Here is a 20,977-nt window from a genome sequence, read left to right on the forward strand (position 1 = left end):
TTCTTTGCTGGCTTCTTCAGACAAATGTCCCTTTAATTCACTAAAATCTCCTAGAATTTCATCAACTGGAAGGAATGCCAATGTAGACAAATGACGCATTTTTAAAATGGAATTTTTCATCTTGTTCGTGTCACATGGCCAAACTACTCATCTGAATTTTCTTCCAAATGCATATGAAGTCAACCACAAGATAACAGTTCCACATACTAACATGATGTAAATATTGTGCCTACAACCAAAAATGCACTAATGCCTTCCCTTGAATTTGGATTTCAATGTTCAGGATTTTAATCTTACAGAATTGTGATTTTCAGAATTAGATTTTAGGGATTTAGGATTTAGAGATTTTGAACTTTGAGGATTTTGTCTTTTGGGATTATGATCCAAACCTCTCAAAAGGTTTTTTTTTGTTGTTGGTTGGTTGGTTTTTGTTTTTTTCCTGTGTAAGCACCAACAGAGAGGTAATTGGTCCAGACCACACTTCCTTGTCCCATCCTGCTCCTTGGTTTTTTATCCTACCAAATACACACTGTATAGGCATTTGCTACTTTACTAAAATGTTCAGGGAACTGAAGGTAACTAAGTTGTAGAAAGAAAAAAAATTTAATTTCTGTTTCTCATGTGACAGTTTTATCATGCAGTGAAACACATGTAGGCATATAAATGCTTTCTAGCTGTTGTCTCAAGAAAATGCCCCAGTTCCTTCCTATTTTGCTCCCTGATCTTATGTCCACCCTCTTTAGGAAAGAACACTTATTTCTTGAGAACTCTATGTACTGTTTCTTCACTTCCTGTGAGGCTCAATATTGCTCTAGGAGATCTTTTTCTTCTTATCTGGTAGCAGGACCCAAGCAATCCACTTTCCTACCTTTGAGACTTCAAGTCTTCTGTAACATGCAGTGGCAGGGATTGGAATGGGCTCGGCAGGAGAGTTTAGGATGAACCTTGGCAATCTTAGTCCAGTAGAAACATCTACCGTCTGATTCTCTTCTAACATCTATGCCAAGAGAAATGGAGATTGAGAAATTTTCTTCATCATCCAATTGGTAACTATTGAATAGAACACACATGTATACTCATAAAACTCATTCATTCACCAAACAAATATTAGTTTTCAAAAACAGTAGTGTCTAGATCCATATTAAGTAGAAAAATATTTTGTGGAACACAATCAAATCTGTATAGACTCCTGAATGAGACATGGTTGTAGATTCAGGCATGATTTCTCCCTGACCTTAGCTTTTTCCATCCTCTAGGTCCAGGGTAAGCTCTTGAATCTCCTGCTTATAAAATATGTGAGAAGCTGAGTCTGTTATCCTGACAACTATGCAAATACTCAGGAAAAGATTGGAAATTGGCATTGTTTTGAATTTTAGGACAGATTAAATTCTTAAGACATCCCCATTCCTTTTAAGTTTAAAGGAAGCTGTATTCGGGTTGTGATTGGGAGGTTTAAGGCAGTGTCACCTCTTTCTCTCTCTCTCTCTTTTTTTTTTTTGTGTGTGTGACAGGGCTTCACTCTGTTGCCTAGGCTGAAGTACAGTGGCATGATCATGGCTCACTGCAGCTTTGGCCTCCTGAGCTCAAGTAATCCTCTCATGTCAGCCTCTGAAGTAGCTAGGACCTCAGGTATGTGCCACCATACCTGGCTAATTTAAAAAAAAAATTTGTTTTGGTATAAGTGGAATCTTGCTTTGTTACCAAGGCTGGTCTTGAACTTCTGGGCTTAAGTGATCCTCCTGCCTCAGCCTCCCAAAGTGCTGGGATTATAGGCATGAGCCACTGTGCCCAGCCAGTGCCACCTCTTTCAATGGGTTTCTTTTGTGCTAACTTGTATAGGGAATATTAGTCATTGTTTCCTTGTGGAATTATTAGGGTTTTTGTAATTTTGTTTTTGCAATGTAAGAGTTACTTAAAATCAATACATTTAGAGACTCCTTCATCCCACGCTTATATATGGATTTCTCAATCAAGGTTAGAGAATATTGGCACCATGCATTTTCCTAACCACATGAATTTCATATGTATTTAATGGACTGGAGTGGGCTATTCTCTGGTCTAATAACAACATAGTTATGAGGGTCTTTAGTTTTGTGGGCTCAACACTAATTATATTAGTGTTGAGTTTTTTTACCTTGTATTTTTTCTTTGAAGTAAGAGACAGGAAGTAAAACTCAAACTGAGAATGTCAAACAAATCATAGAATCTGAGTTTTAGAAGAACGCTTTGTAATTGTCTGGAAACCACAAATAGAAACCAGGGGTCAGAAAGATTAGATTAAGTGACTCCATTACACGTCATTTGAAAACAGTTATAATGTGAAAAGGACATCAGTGCAGCAACCACCTCTATGCACTACCAAGTCCTGAGTCCATCAGTTCAGGAGGGACAAAGCAGGGGAAATCTGAAACAGTGTTAGCAGAAATGCGCTGGCTAACGTTGTGTACAGATTTGAATCCTGCTAAGCAATGGGAACACAAGTGAACCCTGCTCCAATATCAAAATTACAGACTACTGGACTTGGGAGGTTGTTACTGGCTACCCAACTCCTTTATTGTACAGAGTAGGCCAGAGCCGTTGAGTGGTCTGTCCAATGTCATTGAGGTTTCCGGGGGCGGATGCAGTGTTAGAACTCAGGCCTTCGGGATCTTTACACAGTGGTCTTCTAATTGATGATTTCTAGACTTTTATGGAGGTGCTTTAGAAGCAATCTTTTTTTTTTTTGAAATGAAGTCTTGCTCTGTTGTCCTTGCTGGAGTGCAATGGCACCATCTCAGCTCATTGCAACCTCTGCCTCCCAGGTTCAAGCCATTCTCCTGCCTTAGCCTCCCTAGTAGCTGGGATTACAAGCACCTGCCACCATGCCTGGCTTTTTTTTTAGTAGAGACGGGGTTTCACCATGTTGGCCAGGTTGGTCTTAAACTCCTGGCCTCAGGTGATCTGCCCGCCTTGGCCTTCCAAAATGCTGGGGTTACAGGCTTGAGTCACGGCACAAGGCCTAGAAGCAATCTTATGGGGTGAGGGAAAGGCTAAGCCTTTAGCACTGGGACTACTTTAATGAATGCATCTGCACTTTTAATTGTTTTAATTATTGAGTTTCTAAGATTTCACTTAAGTTGGCTTTTATTATTTCAAAAAGTGCTTGAAAATGTCTGTACTTATAATATGTTCCCATTTATAGACTGCAAACTATTTGGCTTGAAAAATACAAATTTTTAATGCTCAATTTATATGGCTCTTTTCCTTGTAGTTTTTCTCATGTTTTGTTCCATGATACCCTAAGTAATTAGGCTTATAAACCTCAGTCCACGATACAATATATTTCCCTATAAATACAGGTTATGTCACCATGAATTTAGGTGAAAATAGAAACTTTTGCTTAATTAGTTCTTGATTCTAACAAGAATCTGTTAAAATATTTAAGACCGAATAGTTTAACATCTCATTAAATCCATGGATAATTTTCATTTAGTGTTTTCTGATTTTCTTTAGGTTCTGGACACCAGGTTTTTATCTTTTCAAATGACCTTTTACTAATAACGTACATGAGACAAAATTCATACTTTGTGAATTGAGCAAGAATGCAAAATCTACAAAATTTGAAAAATTGTCAGTGAACACAATACTCTTGTATTCCCTCATAGGCGACAAAGATTCTGTTGGGACCCTTCAATGCAGTATTAATTTTATACCCAGTTTCCTCTGGCTCAGCAATTATGAGTGATTTTTCTGTCATCATCCATAGAAGATAGAGCCTGTTAAGAGAATGAGAAATCAGAGGTGGGAAAATATAGCACAGAGAGAGTTTGTGGGAATTCGTGTTCAGCAAAGTCTTTTATCTTAATATTTAGGACTCAGGTTCTCATAAGGGTGCTTCTAGAAGACAGCAAAAAAAAAAAAAAAAAAAAAAAGGGAAGAATGAAAAGGAGAAAAGAAGGCATTACTCCACTGTTGTTTTCATTGTATCTGTGAAGACAAACATTTGCTTTTTATCAGTACACTTTTAATTAATAGTCTCTAGTTTTTAAAATGTCATCAGATATACAATGAGATCCCTCTAAACAGTGGTTATCAGTGCATTAACCACTTCAAAGGGGGAAAATAAAACATATTTATCAAATTTCAGAATGTATATGAGAGACATGTATCCATTCCTAAGGATATTTGCACAGCTTAATAAGTTTTACACAGTAACCAGCCCTGGGATTGAAATAGGAAAATCCTAACAATTGATTATGAACAGGTTGTCAATAGATTTTGATTTTTTTGTCTTATTAAGCAAAATAATATTTAATCAACACCACTTATGGAATTACTTATAGAATACTCATTGAATTTGGGTTTAAATCTCTGTAACTTAAAAAAAGGTTTTGTAGTTTTGCCTGGTGTATGTTCATGCACCACACATTCTATTAAAATATTTCAACTTGTTCCCCTTTCTAAGGCAACTTTTCCTTTTTGGATTGGAGGAGAGGGTCAGGAGATCTCTTAATGCAAAATTGAACATTGAAATCTTGAGGGACTTTACATGATTGAAGACAGGATCTTCACTCTGACAGTTTAATGCATTTTACATTATGATGGCATTGCATGCTTCACGGTTCCTGAAAAAGAGCTTACATTAGTCCTCAAAGTAGCCTCTTTTTCTCCCTGTAGTTCCTGATTATTTCCTTTACTCACATCAGATCCCAGAAGGGACCCATTTGTGAAGGGGAGATAATATTGCCACTTGGGAAGGATGCATATGGTTCTCTGCCTCAGGTAAAATTGGTTACAGAAAGTGAGGAAGTTACAGAAAGTACTGAGAGTGTTTTGTCCAGGCATAGAATAGCCTAGAAGATTAGCCCCTTGACTACATCCTGGTTCACAGCTTCTTGTAGAAATACTATGTGCAAGAGATTCTGCAATTTTCCTAATGCTGGAAGCATGGAAATGGATAGTGACATCAGATTTCAGTCTGCCTGTGTCTCCCATTTCTTCCCAGTGTGTGAAAGACCACAAAGACATATATGTATTATTTAAAACTTATTTTAATAAGGTCTAGGAAAACTATCTAAATTTTAGCCTGGACACTTTATTTGTGGTAAAACTTTGGAGAAATAATCTAACATCTGAGTTTCAATGTCCTTATCTTACAAGAGAGAAATTACAGTATTTTATTTGGTTTTTGTTATATATCTTAATTGATTTTTGTTCTTCCATTTAGTTAATTTATTTATTTACCTGGGAAATAAATGTTATGAGTTCCATATTACTGATGAGAATCTAAGGCCCAGAGAAGTTAGTTGAATTGCTTATTGTCTTATAATACCTGATGAAGGTCTTAGATTTCTTAAAAAAAATCTTAACCTTTTTTTTTGCTTTTATTATTTTTTATTGACATATAACAATTGTACATATTTATGGGGTACAGTGTGACATTTTGATACATGAATACCATGTGTAATTATATCAGGCTAATTATCCTATCCATCATCTCAAACATTTACCATTTCTTTGTGTTGGAAACATTCAAAATTTTCCCTTCTAGCTATTTGAAATATACAATAAATTCTTGTTAATTGTAGTCACCCTATAGCGCTATGCAATACTAGAACCTATTTCTCTTTTCTAGCTGTTAATTTGAAACTATTAACCAACCAACCTCTTACTATCTGCATTCCCTTCTACCCTTCCCAGCCTTAGTAACCACTATTCTACTCTCTGTGCATATAAAATCAACTTTTCAAGCTTTCACACAAGTGAGAACATACAATATTTACTTTTCTATGCCTTATTTAAGTGAACATGTTGTTTTTCAAGATCATCTATTGTTGCCATGAATGACAGGATTTCATTTATTTTATGGCTGAATACTACTCCATTGTGTATATATACTACATTTTGTTTATGTGTTCGGCTCTTGATGGGCAAATCAACCTGTTTATGTTCATTTCATATCTTTGCTATCATGAAAGGCATTGCAATAAACATGAGAGTACAGATATCTCTTCAACATACCAATTTTCTTTCCTTTGAATATATACTCAGTAGTGCGGTTGCTGAATTATATGGTAGTTTAGTTTTAGTGTTTTGAGACTGCCCATATTGTTTTTCATAATGGCTATACTAATATACATTCCTACCAACAGTGGATAAGAGTTCCCCTTTCTCTGTATCCTCATAACACTTATTATTTTTTGTCTTTTTGATAATGATAATAGTCATTTTAACTGGGGTAAAATGATATTTCATCATGGTTTTAGTTTGTATTTCCATGATGGTTGGTGATGTTGAGCATTTTTTCAAATATCTGTTGGCTATCTCTATGTTTTCTTTTGAGAGATGTTCATTCAGCTCATTTGCACATTCTTAAATTGGATTTTTCGTTTCTTTTTTTTTGTTCTTGTTGAGTTGTTTGAGTTCATTGTATATTCTGCATATTAATTCCTCAACAGATGAATAGATCACAAACATTTTTCTCATTCTGCAGGTTGTCTCTTCATTCTGTTGATTGTTTCCCATGCAGAAGCTTTTAAATTTGACATAATTCCATTTGCCTATTTTTGCTTTTGTTGCCTGTGCTTTTGAGGTCTGCTCTACATAATCGTTGCCCAGACCAATGTCCTGAAGCATTTTCCCTATGTTTGTCTAGTAGTTTTACAGTTTCTAGTCTTACATTTTGAGTTGATTTTTTTTTTTGTATATGGTAAGACATAGGGGTCTAGTTTCATTCTTCTGCATATGGATATCTAGTTTTCCCAGCACCATTTATTGAAGAGACTGTCCTTTCTCCTATGGATGTTCTTAGTGCCTTTGTAAAAAGTCAGTTGACTGTAAGTATGTGGATTTAAACCTGGACTTTCTATTCTGTTCCATGGCTACATGTGTCTGTTTTTGTGCAAGAATAATGTTGTCTTGGTTACCATAGCTTTGTAATATATTTTAAAGTCAGGTAGTGTGATACTTCTGGCTTTTTCTTTTTTTTTTTTTTTTTTGACTATTGGGGGTCTTTTGTGATTCCATCTGAATTTCAGGAGATTTTTTTTTTTTAAATTTATGTGAAAGATAATTATTGGTATTTTGATAGGGATTATTTGGCTTCTTTTGAGCCTAGTTAATGTCTGACTTCAAAACCAATGTTCTTTTTTACTCTGCCTTGCAGCAACTAGAAAATGCAACTGCTGTGCTGCATATTATTCTGTAAAAGTGCAATTGGGTATTCTAGACTGCAGAATGCTATATAAAGACAAAACATTTTATGATTTACTAACTCAACAGTGTTGTTTTAATTAATAATACTCTGATAGGACTAAAAATTAAATATGTTTTAGTCCCAGCTTCCAGCCTACTTGAGTGGCACAGAGAGCCTATCTTAGAAGTGCTCTGCGTAATGTTACTAAAATTATGCAGAATTTTGGCAAATGTAACTGGATGTTCTTGTCCCTCACACATCCTGGGAGAAATGGGATCCAGATTTTGTTCCCTGACTCATAGCTGCTGCTTGTTAGGTTAGGGCTAGATAGGGAGAGACAGGGCACAGAGGACCTGTCTCCCCAGCGACCCTTGCCTATGTGTCTAGTGTGTGATCTACAGAGCATACTCCATGAGCCCCTGCCTCACCTCACTGTCATCACTAATAAACACCATACACAGTCAAAAAAAAAAAAAAAAAGTAACAACACCAGGCATTCATTCGTGTCTTTGACTTTGGCTGCTAACCTCTTCTGAGATAGCTTATGGTAAGTAATATTTTTAGTCCAAGTTAAATTACCTATTTGATAACTGGCAAAAAGAAATGGACATTGTACGAGGCAACCTTTTAACATTCTAGAGAAATTATTTTAAACTTCTGGATATTTCCAGGAAGTTGGGGAATCCTAGTTATAAACATGAAAAGTAATGTGGTAACAACCTTTATGCACTGCCAAAATCCTAAGTCAGCTGCTTTAGCAGAGCTAAAGGTGAAACTGATGATATTTTAAAGGTTATAATGAGTATGATAGAATTAGAATATTGGGCTGTTGACAATTTAACTGCAGTTCCAAATTCTACATATTTCACATTTTATCTCTGAGTACTAAACAACATGTGGGGGAGGAATTAAGTTTATTGTGATAACTTCTAACTTTTTTGATCTGAGACAGTGAAGTCCATCATAATTTGCATGAATTGCCTCTGCATCTGTCTGTGTCAGGGCCGTGAAGAATTTGTACTAGTGTGATAAGAGGAGATTGAAATATAGTGACATAACAGCTACTCTCTCCCTCAGGATTTAGAACGCTGGGCTCAACCCAGGCTTCCTCTTTGGAAGGGAGGAGTTGAGGGACATAGGTTCAAAAGGGCGGAACATTATTGACAAATTCAAATTCCAGTTTTAACAGGAAATATCCCCACCATGGCAGTGACAGTGCCTTCTTCTGAATTCCAAAGGTACAAATTATACATAACACAAGAGAGTATATTATTATTATTTTGTGTTTTTAATCTTTGCCTTCTCAGTGAGATTATAAGTAACATGGATGCCATTTCCCATTTCCATGTACCTCTGTGTATGACACTTAGTACTGGGAGTGCCAAATGCACATTTATTTTAAAATCTAGATTGCTTAATTATTTAACAATTTTTTTCTTTCAAAAAGAACAGGTTCAATTCTGTATGTGATGTCAGTAATATCTTTGGAAAAATAATTTTTTTTGGTAAAAATCTTCACAGATATAACTTTAAAGTGTTGACCTTAAACCAAACTAAGCCAAACAATGATAGCTAGTAGAATTCCCTACTTAAATTAACAGATAAGAATGCAATTTATATTATTTGTGAATAAAGGATTTTGAAAGAACTTAAGAGTACTTGAGAATAGATGACTTTGAATTTTTGTAATCTTTAAAAAAGCTTTAAAAGTTACAAAACTAGTATTTGCTTATATTAAGAAAAAAGTCCAAGTAATAGAGAAATATTTATTATAAGGGGAAAATCCTTCTTCACACTCATCCCCCATGTGGCAGACAGAACTTTGGCCCCATAACCTTCTTTCTCTGGTGTTACACAAGTGATTATGTTACCTTACATGGCAAATTCTTAATTATATCTGTAAATATATACTCTACTTTTTTTTTTTTTTGCCAATAATTGTACTTAACAATGGAGACAGGAAGGAATAAGGGAAGAAAATAACAAACAAGCAGCCAACCAATATTTCATTTAAACCTATGAAATACTATGCAATTACTGATGAGTGGTTTACTTCCAATTATATAGTCACTTTTAGAATAGGTGTGATATGATACTGATAAGAATGTATGTTTTATGTATTTGAAGTGGAGAGTTCTATAAATGTTTATTAAGTTTACTTGTTCCGGGTCTGAGTTCAAGTCCTGGATATCCTTGTTAATTTTCTGTCTCGTTGATCGGTCTAGTATTGACAATGTGATGTTACAGTCTCCCACTATTATTGTGTGGGAGTCTAAGTCTCTTTATAAGTCATTAAGAACTTGTCTTATGTATCTGGGTGCTCCTGTATTGGGTGTGTATATATTTAGGATCGTTAGCTCTTCTTGTTGCATTGATCCTTTTACCATTATGTAATGTCCTTCTTTGCCTCTTTTGATCTTTGTTGCTTTAAAGTCTATTTTATCAGAGGCGAGAATTGCAACTCCTACTTTTTATTTATTTATTTATTTATTTATTTTTGCTCTCCGTTTGGTTGGTAAATCTTCCTCCATCCCTTTGTTTTGAGTCTTTGTGTATCGTTGCATGTGAGATGGGTCTGGATGCAACATACCGATGGGTTTTGGCTTTTTCTTATCTGTATCTTTTGATTGGAGATGTAGTCGATTTAAATTTAAGATTAATAATATACGTGAGTTTAATACTGTCATTTGATGCTAGCTGGCTGTTTTGCCCATTAGTTGATGTAAATTCTTCATTATGTTAATGTTCTTTACTTTTTGATAGATTTTTGGAAAGACTGATACTGGTTGTTCCTTTATATGTGTAGTACTTCTTTCAGAAGCTCTTTAAAGCAGGCCTCACGGTGGCGAAATCTCTAAGTACTGGCTTGTTCACAAAAGATTTTATTTTTCCTTCGCTTGTGAAGCTTAATTTGGCTGGATATGAAATTCTGGGTTGAAAATTATTTTCTTTAAGGATGTTGAATATTGGCCCCCACTCTTTTCTGGCTTGTAGGGTTTCTGCTGAGAGATCTGCTGTAAGTCTGATAGGCTTCCCTTTGTGGGTAACCTGACCTCTGCCCTTAGTATTTTCTCCTTCATTGTAACCCTAATGAATCTGACGATTATGTGCCTTGGGGTTGGTCTTCTTGAGGAATATCTTTGTGGTGTTCTCTGTATTACCTGGAGTTGAATATTGTCCTGCCTTACTAGGTTGGGAAAGTTTTCCTGAATAATATCCTGAAGAGTATTTTCCAACTTGGATTCATACTCTTTGTCACATTCAGGTACACCTATCAAACGTAGATTAGGTCTTTTCACATAGTCCCATATTTCTTGGAGACTTTGCTCATTCCTTTTTATCCTTTTTTCTCTAATCTTGTCTTCTCGTTTTATTTCATTAAGTTGGTCTTCGACCTCTGATATCCTTTCTTCTGCTTGATCAATTCGACTGTTTAAACTTGTGCATACTTCGCGAAGTTCTCGTGTCGTGTTTTTCAGCTCCATTAATTCACTTATATTCCTCTCTAAATTGTCTATTCTCGTTAGCATTTTGTCAAACCTTTTTTCAAAGTTCTTAGTTTCTTTGCATTGGGTTAGAACAAGTTCTTTTGATTCACAGAAGTTTCTTATCATCTACCTTTTGAAGCCTACTTCTGTTAATGGAATGCACTCGTTCTCCATCAGGCCTTGTTCCGCTGCTGATGAGGAACTGTGATCCCCTGTAGAGGGAGAGGCGTTCTGATTTTGAGTATTCTCTGCCTTTTTAGGCTGGTTTCTTCCCTTCATTATAAATTTATCCATCTGTTGTCTTTGTAACTACTGACTTTCTAATAAGGTCTCTGAGTGGATGTCCAACTTGTTGATTCCCAGTGCTGAAATCTGAGCAATCCACTGTGCCGGCCAAAACAGCAGTGCTAAGATTGATGGTGCTTTTCTGCCTGGGAATCTCCGGTCTGTCTCCCGGGGATCTCCGCCGTGCCGAGGAGCCAGCAAAACTGCTGCACCGGCCACAAGAGTCGCGCTGGTGACCCGTGGGGCTCCTCTGCTGGGAATCTCCTGGTCTGTGAGCAACAAAAATTCGTCTGAAAGTGTGGTGTCCTCTCGTTCCCTGTGCTCTCACTGGGAGCTACAATCCCGAGCTGCTAGTGATCAGCCATATTGGATCTCTCTCCAATATATACTCTACTTTGAAGATATAATTAAGGTTACTAATCAGCTAACTTTAAAACAGGGAGACTATCCTGGATCATCCAGATGTGCCCAAAGTAATCATGTGGATCCTTAAAACCAAGCTTCCTTGGTTGGCTGACAACGGAAGAGAAAGCCAGAGATATTTGAAGAGTCAATAGACTTGATATGCTATTGCTCGCTTGAAGACAGAGAAGGTCATTTACAAGGAGGAACAGAGAGAGATCTTTCTGGGCTAAGAATAGTCCTGGCTATTAGCTGCAAAGAAACAGGAGCCTCAGTCCTACAACTGCAAGGGCCTGAGTCCAGCCACCATGTTGAATAATCATGGAAGTGGATTCATTGCCAGAGTTTCCAGAAAAGAACACACCCCTGCTAATACCTTATTTTTAGCCTTGTGATATCCTAAACAGGGGGATCAGATGAACTATGTTGTGACTGGGCTGCTGATTTCCAGAACTGCAAGATAATACATGGGTGTTGTTTTAAGCTGCTAAATTTATGATAATTTTTTACAGCAGCAAACTAATAAAAACTAGTATCTATTACACCAATTCCCAAGGAGTTAATGGTTTGAGGTGGTCCTCCATATTGTTCAATGTATCGAGACATTTCCAACTAAAAGTCGTTGTACCATGATTAACATAACAGCCATAAAAACGAATGAGACCATGTCCTTTGGAGGGATATGGATAGAATTGGAAGCCATTATCCTCAGCAAACTAACTCAGGAACAGGAAAATAAACACTGCATGTTTTTACTTATAAGCAGGAACTCAATGATGAGAACACAGGGACATATGAAAGGGAACAGCAAACCCTGGGGTCTGTTCAGGCAGGGGCGAAGAGAGGGAGAGCATGAGGAAGAAGAGCTAATATGGATGCTGGGCTTAATACCTGGGTGAAGGGATGATCTGTGCAGCAAACCACCCTGGCGCATGTTTTCCTAGTAATAAACCTACACATGCTGCACATGTACCCCTGAACTTAAAAAGTTGAAGAAGAAAAAAAAAAAAAAGAAGTGATGACCATCAAAGTGGGGGAATAATTTTAAAAATTATTTATTTAAATTGACAAATAAAAATTGTATATATTTATCATTTACAACATGTTTTTTTGAAGCATGTATACATTATGAATGTCTAAATCAAGCTAATTAACATATGCATTACACACCTAACATTTTTTTTTGCATGTGGTGAGACACGGTTAACCTTTATTACCATTATGAGGCAAGACTTACCAAACAAAGCTAGACTTCTGCCATGATAATGCTGAGTCGTCACAATTTCCGATTTTGAATGCATAAATTCACATCCTAAACTAGTCCCATGAATGAGAATTTTAACTGTGTTCAACTTTAAAAATCAGATGGGAACCTGCGTCATTTATTATTGTCTACCTTGGATCTCTGCTACGCAATTCACAACTCCTTTTATAAATGAACATTTTGAGCCATTTTACTTCTATTCTAACTGTCTTCTGGCTTCCATGGTGACAGAAACTTTGACTTAAGGCAAGGAGCTTTCAATCGGGGATAGAAGGATGAACTTCTGTTAATGGCTCCAGTGACAATGTAACCTTTCATACAGTTCATTTCAGCTTTCTGCAGAAATGCAGACTTTATTGAGGAATATCTAAGTAGAATGACTAAAAATATAGTTTTTTTCCATAATGGAGACAAGAAGTAACTTTATTATAGTATCTTAAAATTTGCTTTCTTCCTTTTGATTTGAAAATGCAGAGCGAGCTTCTGTGTTAAATTTAGACAGCATTTCCACGGTCATTAAGCTAAAGTGGCTGTTGACCTGTCTGTTCATCCACCCATGTGTGGCTACAGGGTTTATCACTACAGGTTAGCACCACAGTGACTGATGGGCTGGACTCTGAACTCCAGACTCCATTTGACCTAATTGCAAGAATAACGGTAATGGAAATTTAGTTAGTAGAAAGATACCATCAAGGGCTGAGACTCAGCAAATATATCAAAATGTTCTTCTATCTCAAGGCATTTTTAACTTTTGACTTTATTTTTGTAAATATAACAGATCATAAGCAGGAGGGGGAGGATAGAAATGCCTAGTTTAAAGGTAATAAAGATTTATCTAGGTCAGTCTGGTGAACTGACTAACAAATGAGGGTTGAAGAGCCTTCTGGAAGAGAATACAAGCTGAGATTTGGAAGGACTCAAGTTGATGTTTTTGACCTAATTAAGAAAAACCTAGCTACCAAAGGGCAATGGAGAGTCTGAGTGAAGAGGAGATCCCTTGGCTCTAAAGCAAATGCTGTCTGGTTTGGCACTGAGTGCTCCATTTCTTCAGTGGCAATTCCTGATGCAGCAGCAATCTTGAGTAGGAGAATGGCGCTGTGCAGCAGTGGGGCAAGCACTCTAGAAAGCTGCAAAAATGCCGAGGAAGAAAAGAGACTTTTAGGAGCTTGGAATGTTTAGTCAGTGATTGGGGCATGAGCTGGTGAAATCTGAAATATCGATGTGGCTTTGACCTGCAAGGAAGTGAGACCTGGGGAGAGTTCATTACACATTGTGGTAGCCAGGCTCCAAGGTGACCCCACAATGGCTTCTGCCTTCCTAGTATTTATGCTGTTATGTAGCTTCCTCCCACATTAAAAAAGGCTGACCTATGAAATCAACAAGATTACTTTGGAAATAATAACATGGGTCTTTAAGGGAAGGACATAAAGGACACAGCTGCTTCCACATTTCCATTTTCTCAGATCACTTGCTATAGGGAGAGCAGCTGCCATGTTGTGAGGATGCTCAATAACTGTGTGCAGAGGCCAATGTGGCAAGCAATGAGGCCTCCTGCCATCTGCTGTGTGTACACAGTATCACAAAAGCAGATCTTGCTGCCCTAATCAAGCCTTTAGATGACTGCAGTCCTCACTCAAATCCCAACATCAACTTTATGAAAGATCTGGCTGAGAAGAGCTAAGTCACTCCCAAATTCACGACCCACAGAAACTGTGAAATAATAAATGTGTGCTGGTTTAGGCTACTAAGCTTTAGGGTAACTTGTTATGCAGCAACACAGCATGTTAGAAGTGCAGAAAATCCCATTCTCCAGTACATTCTCAAATGCTAGTTCTTTGAGGGAAGCATCCATATCTGATTCATCTTTTTGGTCTTTGCAGTTCCAAACACAGTTCCTAACAAATTCTTAATATCTAGATTTTTTTCAAATAAAAATAAGTTGCAGGTGGGCATAGTGGCCCACACCTGTAATCCTCGTACTTTGAAAGGCAGAGGTGGGAGGATTGCTTGAGCCCAGGTATTTGAGACCAGCATGGGCAACATAGTGAGACCCAACCTCTGCAAAAAAAAATTAGCCGGGTATGGTGGTGTGCACATATAGTCCTAGCTACTTGGGAGGCTGAGGCAGAAAGATCACTTGGACACAGGAAGTCAAGGCCACAGTGAGCTATGATCATGCTACTTCACTCCAGCCTGGGCCACAGAACAAGATCCTGTCTCAAAAAAGGAAAAAGAAGTTGGCTTGTACAAATCTAAAATTTCCCAATCTCTGTTAAATAGTATAAAAAATGTTTTGTCATAGTAATTATTGCTACCAGAAGAACCTTCAGTGATATATGGACATCCATAAGAATAGAGTGAACCTGAGGCAAGGAGGCATAGGGATGAAGAAGGAAAATCAAGGTAGTGATGGTCTTTTATTCACATCTCTCCCTTGTTTCTGCTGCTCTTGTAGGTATAGTTAAGGCTGCTAGCCATGGGATCAAGATAATTGTGGTGGTGGTGAAAACAAAAGATAAATAGATGTATACATACATCAATACATGGATATTCAGATTCTGAAGATCAGATCATTGTACTCACTGCCATATGCATAATTTTCTTCTCCAGTAACACACTGGTGACAAGAAGTTTTGAGCTTTCCTTTTAAGCACCTTATTAATATTTGCCTCTTGGTTTATGTGTTCATCTACCAGTCATATAGTTATAACTGATAGCAGCTTTCCAAAACAGAGACTTAACATGGGTTTTTTGGGTATGATTCTTGGTGAAAAATGAGAGATTAGAAGTGAAAATTATTATTATTTGTTAAACACTCTGTTTCTGAAATTGAATATCCACAAAATGTTTTTTAAAACAATTTTATTAATAAGGAACCGGAAGTCTAGTGTGGTTTTGAGCCTTTTCCAAAGGCACACAGTGAGTTGAAGAGTGAAGCCTGATTAGAACCTAGACCTTTTAACTGCTAAGCCAAAAATATTATAGATAGGTCATTTTGAAGCTTCTTTTTTACTTATTATTTTAACATGCAACAGCAATTATATACATATGCAAGAAAAAAAAACTTAAGCTAGGCTTATTACATATATTTTTTTCTCAAGTACATAACATCAATTATGTTTATTTTTAAAGAAGAAAAATGCTGTGTTAGGCTTTTTAAATATGGGAATTCTTCTAGAAATGTTTTTATATTGAAAAATGAGATGTAGGAGTACATCTAATTTTCCCCAATGTGGTCTGATATATAGCAAATGTCACTAATAGACTCCAGTTTATCATTATCATCAACATAATGATGATAATGATAATGATAATGATGGGATAATAGCAATAATGGTAATAGATATAATGGAAAGAAATCCAATCTGAGCCAAATCAGTGTTTACCCATGTATTCAGACATGTCTGGAATGTCTGGAAGGGGTAGTGTCTATTTATGTGAGTGATCATGAAGCCTTCAGCAAGAGAAGACACCTTCCAGGAAGACAAATGGATAAACAAAATTGGTTTAAAGATAATGGCAAGTGAGAAAAGGAAAGTGACTTTGGATGACACCTGGTATATTAATTTCAGGCTGAAGTGGCTGCAATGTGGAGAGTGATGACTCCAGGAACCTGTGTGCCTGTGCTCTTTGAGGACCAGAGGATGTGCCAGGGGCAGCCACTCTAGTGCTGGCAGCTCCTGCAGGGAGAGGACATGGCATCTCCTCAGGAATCTTAATGCTGGAAGAACAGGCACTGGAGGCCTCTGCACAGATCTTGTGCAAGTTACAGTAACATAGGTCCCTACAGTTGGTGTCTATAGCAGCAATGGTGCCATCAGGGACATCAGCAGGACAGCAGACATGGAGGGAATGGCCACAGAACGTTGGGAAAGAGTGGAGAAAATGGCCTGTGCCATAGAGAAGCAAGATCAGTGCCTGGCTATCTGCGGAATGATTTAGAAGGGATTTAAGGGAATTAGAGACAAAAATTAGTGACAGCTGTAAAATTGGAAAAATACTGTTTTTCTGACTCTTAGTGTGATACTATTTTTAAAATTAACGTGGTGTAGACCTGCTGTAGAACCCAAAGTCATTATGAGAGAAATCGTCATCATCCATTCTATATCCCTTCATATTCTCAATTTGGAATGGCATATCGGCTACTGAAAATGCATTCGCTTCCAAAGTCTTCAATCATTAAAATAACTATATTACAAGTTACACAAGTAAAAACAACAATCTGATATTTCCTGTTAATTCAATAAATACATTATTTTTTTTTGAGACAGAGTTTCACTTTGTTGTCCAGGATGGGGTACAGTGGTGTGATCTTGGCTCACTGCAACCTACACCTCCTGGGTTCCAGTAATTCTCATGCCTCAGCCTCCTGAGTAGCTGGGATTACAGGCACCTGCCGCCATGCTCTGCTGATTATTTTGTATTTTAGTAGAAATGGGGTTTCACCATCTTGCCAAAGCTCGTCTCAGACTCCTGAGCTCAGGCAATTCACCTGTCTCGGCCTCCCAAATTGCCAAGATTACAGACATGAGACTGTGCCTGCCACAATAAATACATTTTAAGTCTGATAATATCACCCATTATAATTGTGTAGGATTATCTATTTCCTGCCTATTGGCATGCTGATGTCTCTTTGGCTTGCTTCTCAGTGCTTGCTTTCCAGGTGAAGCCTGCGTGGATCTCCTGATATGATTTAAAAACTGAAAAAGTTCCCAACCTTAGGGTCTAAATCACATCCCTTCCTGGATCAATAAGGGTAAATGTACCATAGGGTGACAGATAAAAAAGCAACCACATCCAACGTCTATCAAGCCACAGTAGAGGGAGAATGTGATTTGCGTGGTGGAGCTGGACATACCCTCCTTTCCCTGGTGGATGTTCCTCAGGTGACTATCAGCTGAATCTGCAGCCATCCCAAGTCCTGTTTGCTCATCTCTGGGGTCACAGTGAGCACTGGATTGATGGAAGCTATTCGTGCACTGCCCATGTCAGTGGTGGCTGTGACATGGCTCCTTTGGTTGTGTTCAGATCACGTTTCTATGACTTCCTGAAGGGTAGAGGCCACTCCAGTGCAATAATTAAGAACACGGCCTTTGTTGACTCAAATCTTAGCCCTGCTGCTTATGAGCCATGTGACCTTAGGTAAGTGGGCAAGTCACTTAACCTCTTTGTGCTTCAGTTTCCTCATCTCTAAAATCAAGATGTTTATGTTATCTACCTCTTAAGCTTGTTATAAAGATTGAGTGAAACAATATAATAGGTGAAGCTCTTAGAACATCAATGTTTCATCATGAATGTCCAATAAATGTTAGTTTTATTACTATTTCAATCATTATTTGTTGGCTAGAGCAGCATGGTTTGATATTGATGAAAACTATGTCTCAGAGAGGAGAGGCTTATCATAGTTTTTAGGATTGCAGCGGCAGGAATTTGTGAATATTCTCATGGAGTCAGGGAGCCTTCAATTCATAAGTCCAATCATTTCCAGCTTCTGTGTCTTTGCTTTCCTTATGCAAATGCAAGATAAAGTGTAAAATGACCTAACTTAGATTGACTGTCTACTCTTAGCTTGTTTTTTTTTTTTTTTTTTTAAGTTAGAATCAGGGAGCAGAGATGTGATGTTGGGGCCCATCTATTCCCTGTGGGGCCAGGCTCAGAAGGTAAGCTGGTGGCCACCACATCCGTATCTGTTAAAATAGCCCAGCAGTAGCACTGGTACTCTGTGTTTCTGTGAGTGTGTGAGTGTGTGTGTGTGTGCATGCACGCACCTGCCTACATGCTCATGTGTGTGAAGTGTCAAATAATATAAACAACCTTCTGTAACTAATGTTTGATATTTAATAAAAGTACTCATTGTACTAAAAACTTATACAGCCTTTGAAGGAACAATTTCTTAATTTCTAACAGTAACCTTGTAATTTTATGTAAATTTTAACCTAATCACTTTACTGCTAAAAATGTGTTCTTAAAGAAAAAACACAAAGATTTTTGTAAAAGGTTATTAAAAGGTACTATAATAAAGATATTCATCAGAGCATATCATAACACAAAAATGGAAAAAACATAAATAATTATAAGGGGATAGTGGAATGATGTTGGCACATCTATGGAATGTTTATTCTCAACAGTCATTAAAAATGTTGCAGCAGGATATTTAATAATATGCAATTTTTTTCACAGTAAACTATTAAATAAAATGAGCAAGTAGCAGAGATATGCAATATGATTCTATTTTTATAAAAGACTACAAGGACATATACATAGGAATAAAGCTCTAAAAATTAACAAAATAACAGCGATCATCTTGGAATAGTAAGAATACAAGTAATTTTTATGTTCTTTTTTCTTATCAGAATTTGCCATCTTTAATAATTATATTTTCTTTTTTTAATAAGAAAAAAATGCAAAGAGTAATTTAATGTGAATCTGTGAGCCACTGCTTTGGCTGTAAGATTTCTAGCAGCCAACACAACAACAGGAGCATTACCAGGTCTCTGATTCACTGCATCCATAAAAAATAAAAACGAGTTCAATTGCCTCAGGGGAAACCCAGCTCTTTCTGGCAATAAGACCTACAAGAAATTTATTCTAGAAGTTCTCTTAAAGAGGTTACCAGGTAATACAAGAAACAATATACTTGATGACATCCTTAGAGTAAAATAAATATATTCTGAGTATTAGGATTCTCTTTTCATATTGTCTCACAAAATATGCTGATGAGAAACTGTTAAAGCACATTGAGAAAAAGATGATTTAACTAGGAAACCAAAATGGTGCCTTCCAATTACATAATTCGTTTTATAAGGCTTGATCCAGTAAAGATTTTTGAATAGCTAAAGGAGTAGATGGATTGCATTTTCTTCTGTCTTCTATTGAGAAACAAAGAATTCAAGGTTATTTTCTCTGACAGGTAGTTGGGCTTTGCAATTATTTTCTGTTATTGTGTATAGATTTATTTTCTATCAGTCGGCTGAGAAAGATCTGTGATGATAGGGATGACTGTCACTTCTTTATGAAAGTTAGAAGCCTGACAAGGAGACATGCCCAGCTGAAGGTTCTGGGCAAAGCCTGGCCAAGAAAATCCACAGACATCAAGTTTTGAACCATTTTAGCTTATATACATGGGGACAAATCAGGCTTGAATGTTTTTTCATATAACAGAGCCACAGTACAGGTGGCCTAGATGTTAATGTTTTGTTTTGCTTTTTACAATAGGTACAACCAAATACTCACCTCATCTATAAGACCAAATAGAGCCAAATAATAACAACAGCTTTATTAAGAGTCCACAGAACCCTGATGTGAGCAATGTAATTTCTTGGTACATACTTCAAGTAAAAACGATTGCATATCTGGTTTAAAAGAAATGTGTGCTTAGGGAACTGAACAAGTTAATTATTTAATTTTGAGTCAATTAGATGATAGAGGACATTCACTAAAAAGGATGACCTGTTTCAAAATGGTTTATTTAGGGTCCTCCTTTTTGGCATTAACTGGATAGTTGCTGTGGCAGCTATGAAGACAATTCCCAGTTTCTTACCATAACAGTATGCAATAGACCAAATGTCTATCCCCAACCAAATTCATATGCTAAATGGTATCAGAAGGTGGACCTTTGGGAGGTAATTAGTTCATGAGGGTAGAGCCTTTATGAATGGAATTGGTGCTTTTATAAAAGGGATCCCAGAGAGCTCCTTTATTCTCTTTCTACCATGAGACGATACAAGAAGTCAGCTGTGGCTGGGTGTGGTGGCTTATGCCTATAATCCCAGCACTTTGGGAGGCTGAGGCGGGCGGATCACCTGAGGCAGGGAATTGGAGACCAGCATGACCAACATGGAGAAACCCCATCCCTACTAAAAATATGAAAATTAGCTGTGCCTGGTGGCACATGCCTGTAATCCCAGCTACTCGGGAGGTTGAGGCAGGAGAATCGCTTGAACCTGGGAGGTGAAGGTTGTGGTGAACTAAGATCACGCCATTGCACTCTAGCCTGGGCAATAAGAGTGAAACTCTGTCTCAAAAAAAAAAAAAAAAAAAAAAAATCACTGTCTGCAACTTGGAAGAGGGCCCTCACCAGAACCTGATCATGCTGGCACTCCAATCTCAGACTTTCAAGCCTCTAGAACTGTGAGAAATAAATATATGTTGTTTATAAGCCACTCAGTCTGTAGTACTTTGTTATAGCAGCTTGAATGGACCAAGACACACCCTGTGATTTGCTGGGAAGAGAACCCTGATCTCTTTGTGAGCTGGTGTTGGCAGTGCTGGTGGTGCAGTAAAAGGCTGTGTGCTATAACCATGAGGAAACATTACCCACTGCATTTCTCGTCTGTCTTTTTCTGCCAGTCAAAAATAGTTTTA

General features: G+C 37.3%; 1 protein-coding gene across 3 annotated transcripts in view; it reads left to right on the forward strand.

Moving 5' to 3' along the window:
- Positions 1-20,977, forward strand: part of LOC105720490 (uncharacterized protein C9orf85-like) — a 107,795-nt gene that overhangs the window by 26,326 nt on the left and 60,492 nt on the right. The window contains exon 1 of one of the 3 annotated variants that reach the window (XM_064382200.1): positions 1,582-1,629. The exons of the other annotated variants lie outside the window; for them this stretch is intronic. The gene's annotated coding sequence lies outside the window, so the exon portion shown is untranslated. Of the gene's footprint in view, positions 1-1,581; positions 1,630-20,977 lie in introns of those variants that run through there. 3 annotated transcript variants of the gene reach the window in all.

This window comes from Aotus nancymaae, unplaced genomic scaffold (genome assembly GCF_030222135.1).
Source record: "Aotus nancymaae isolate 86718 unplaced genomic scaffold, 86718_ANA_hifiasm-v0.15.2.pri h1tg000029l, whole genome shotgun sequence".
NCBI classification, from domain to species: Eukaryota; Metazoa; Chordata; class Mammalia; order Primates; family Aotidae; genus Aotus; species Aotus nancymaae.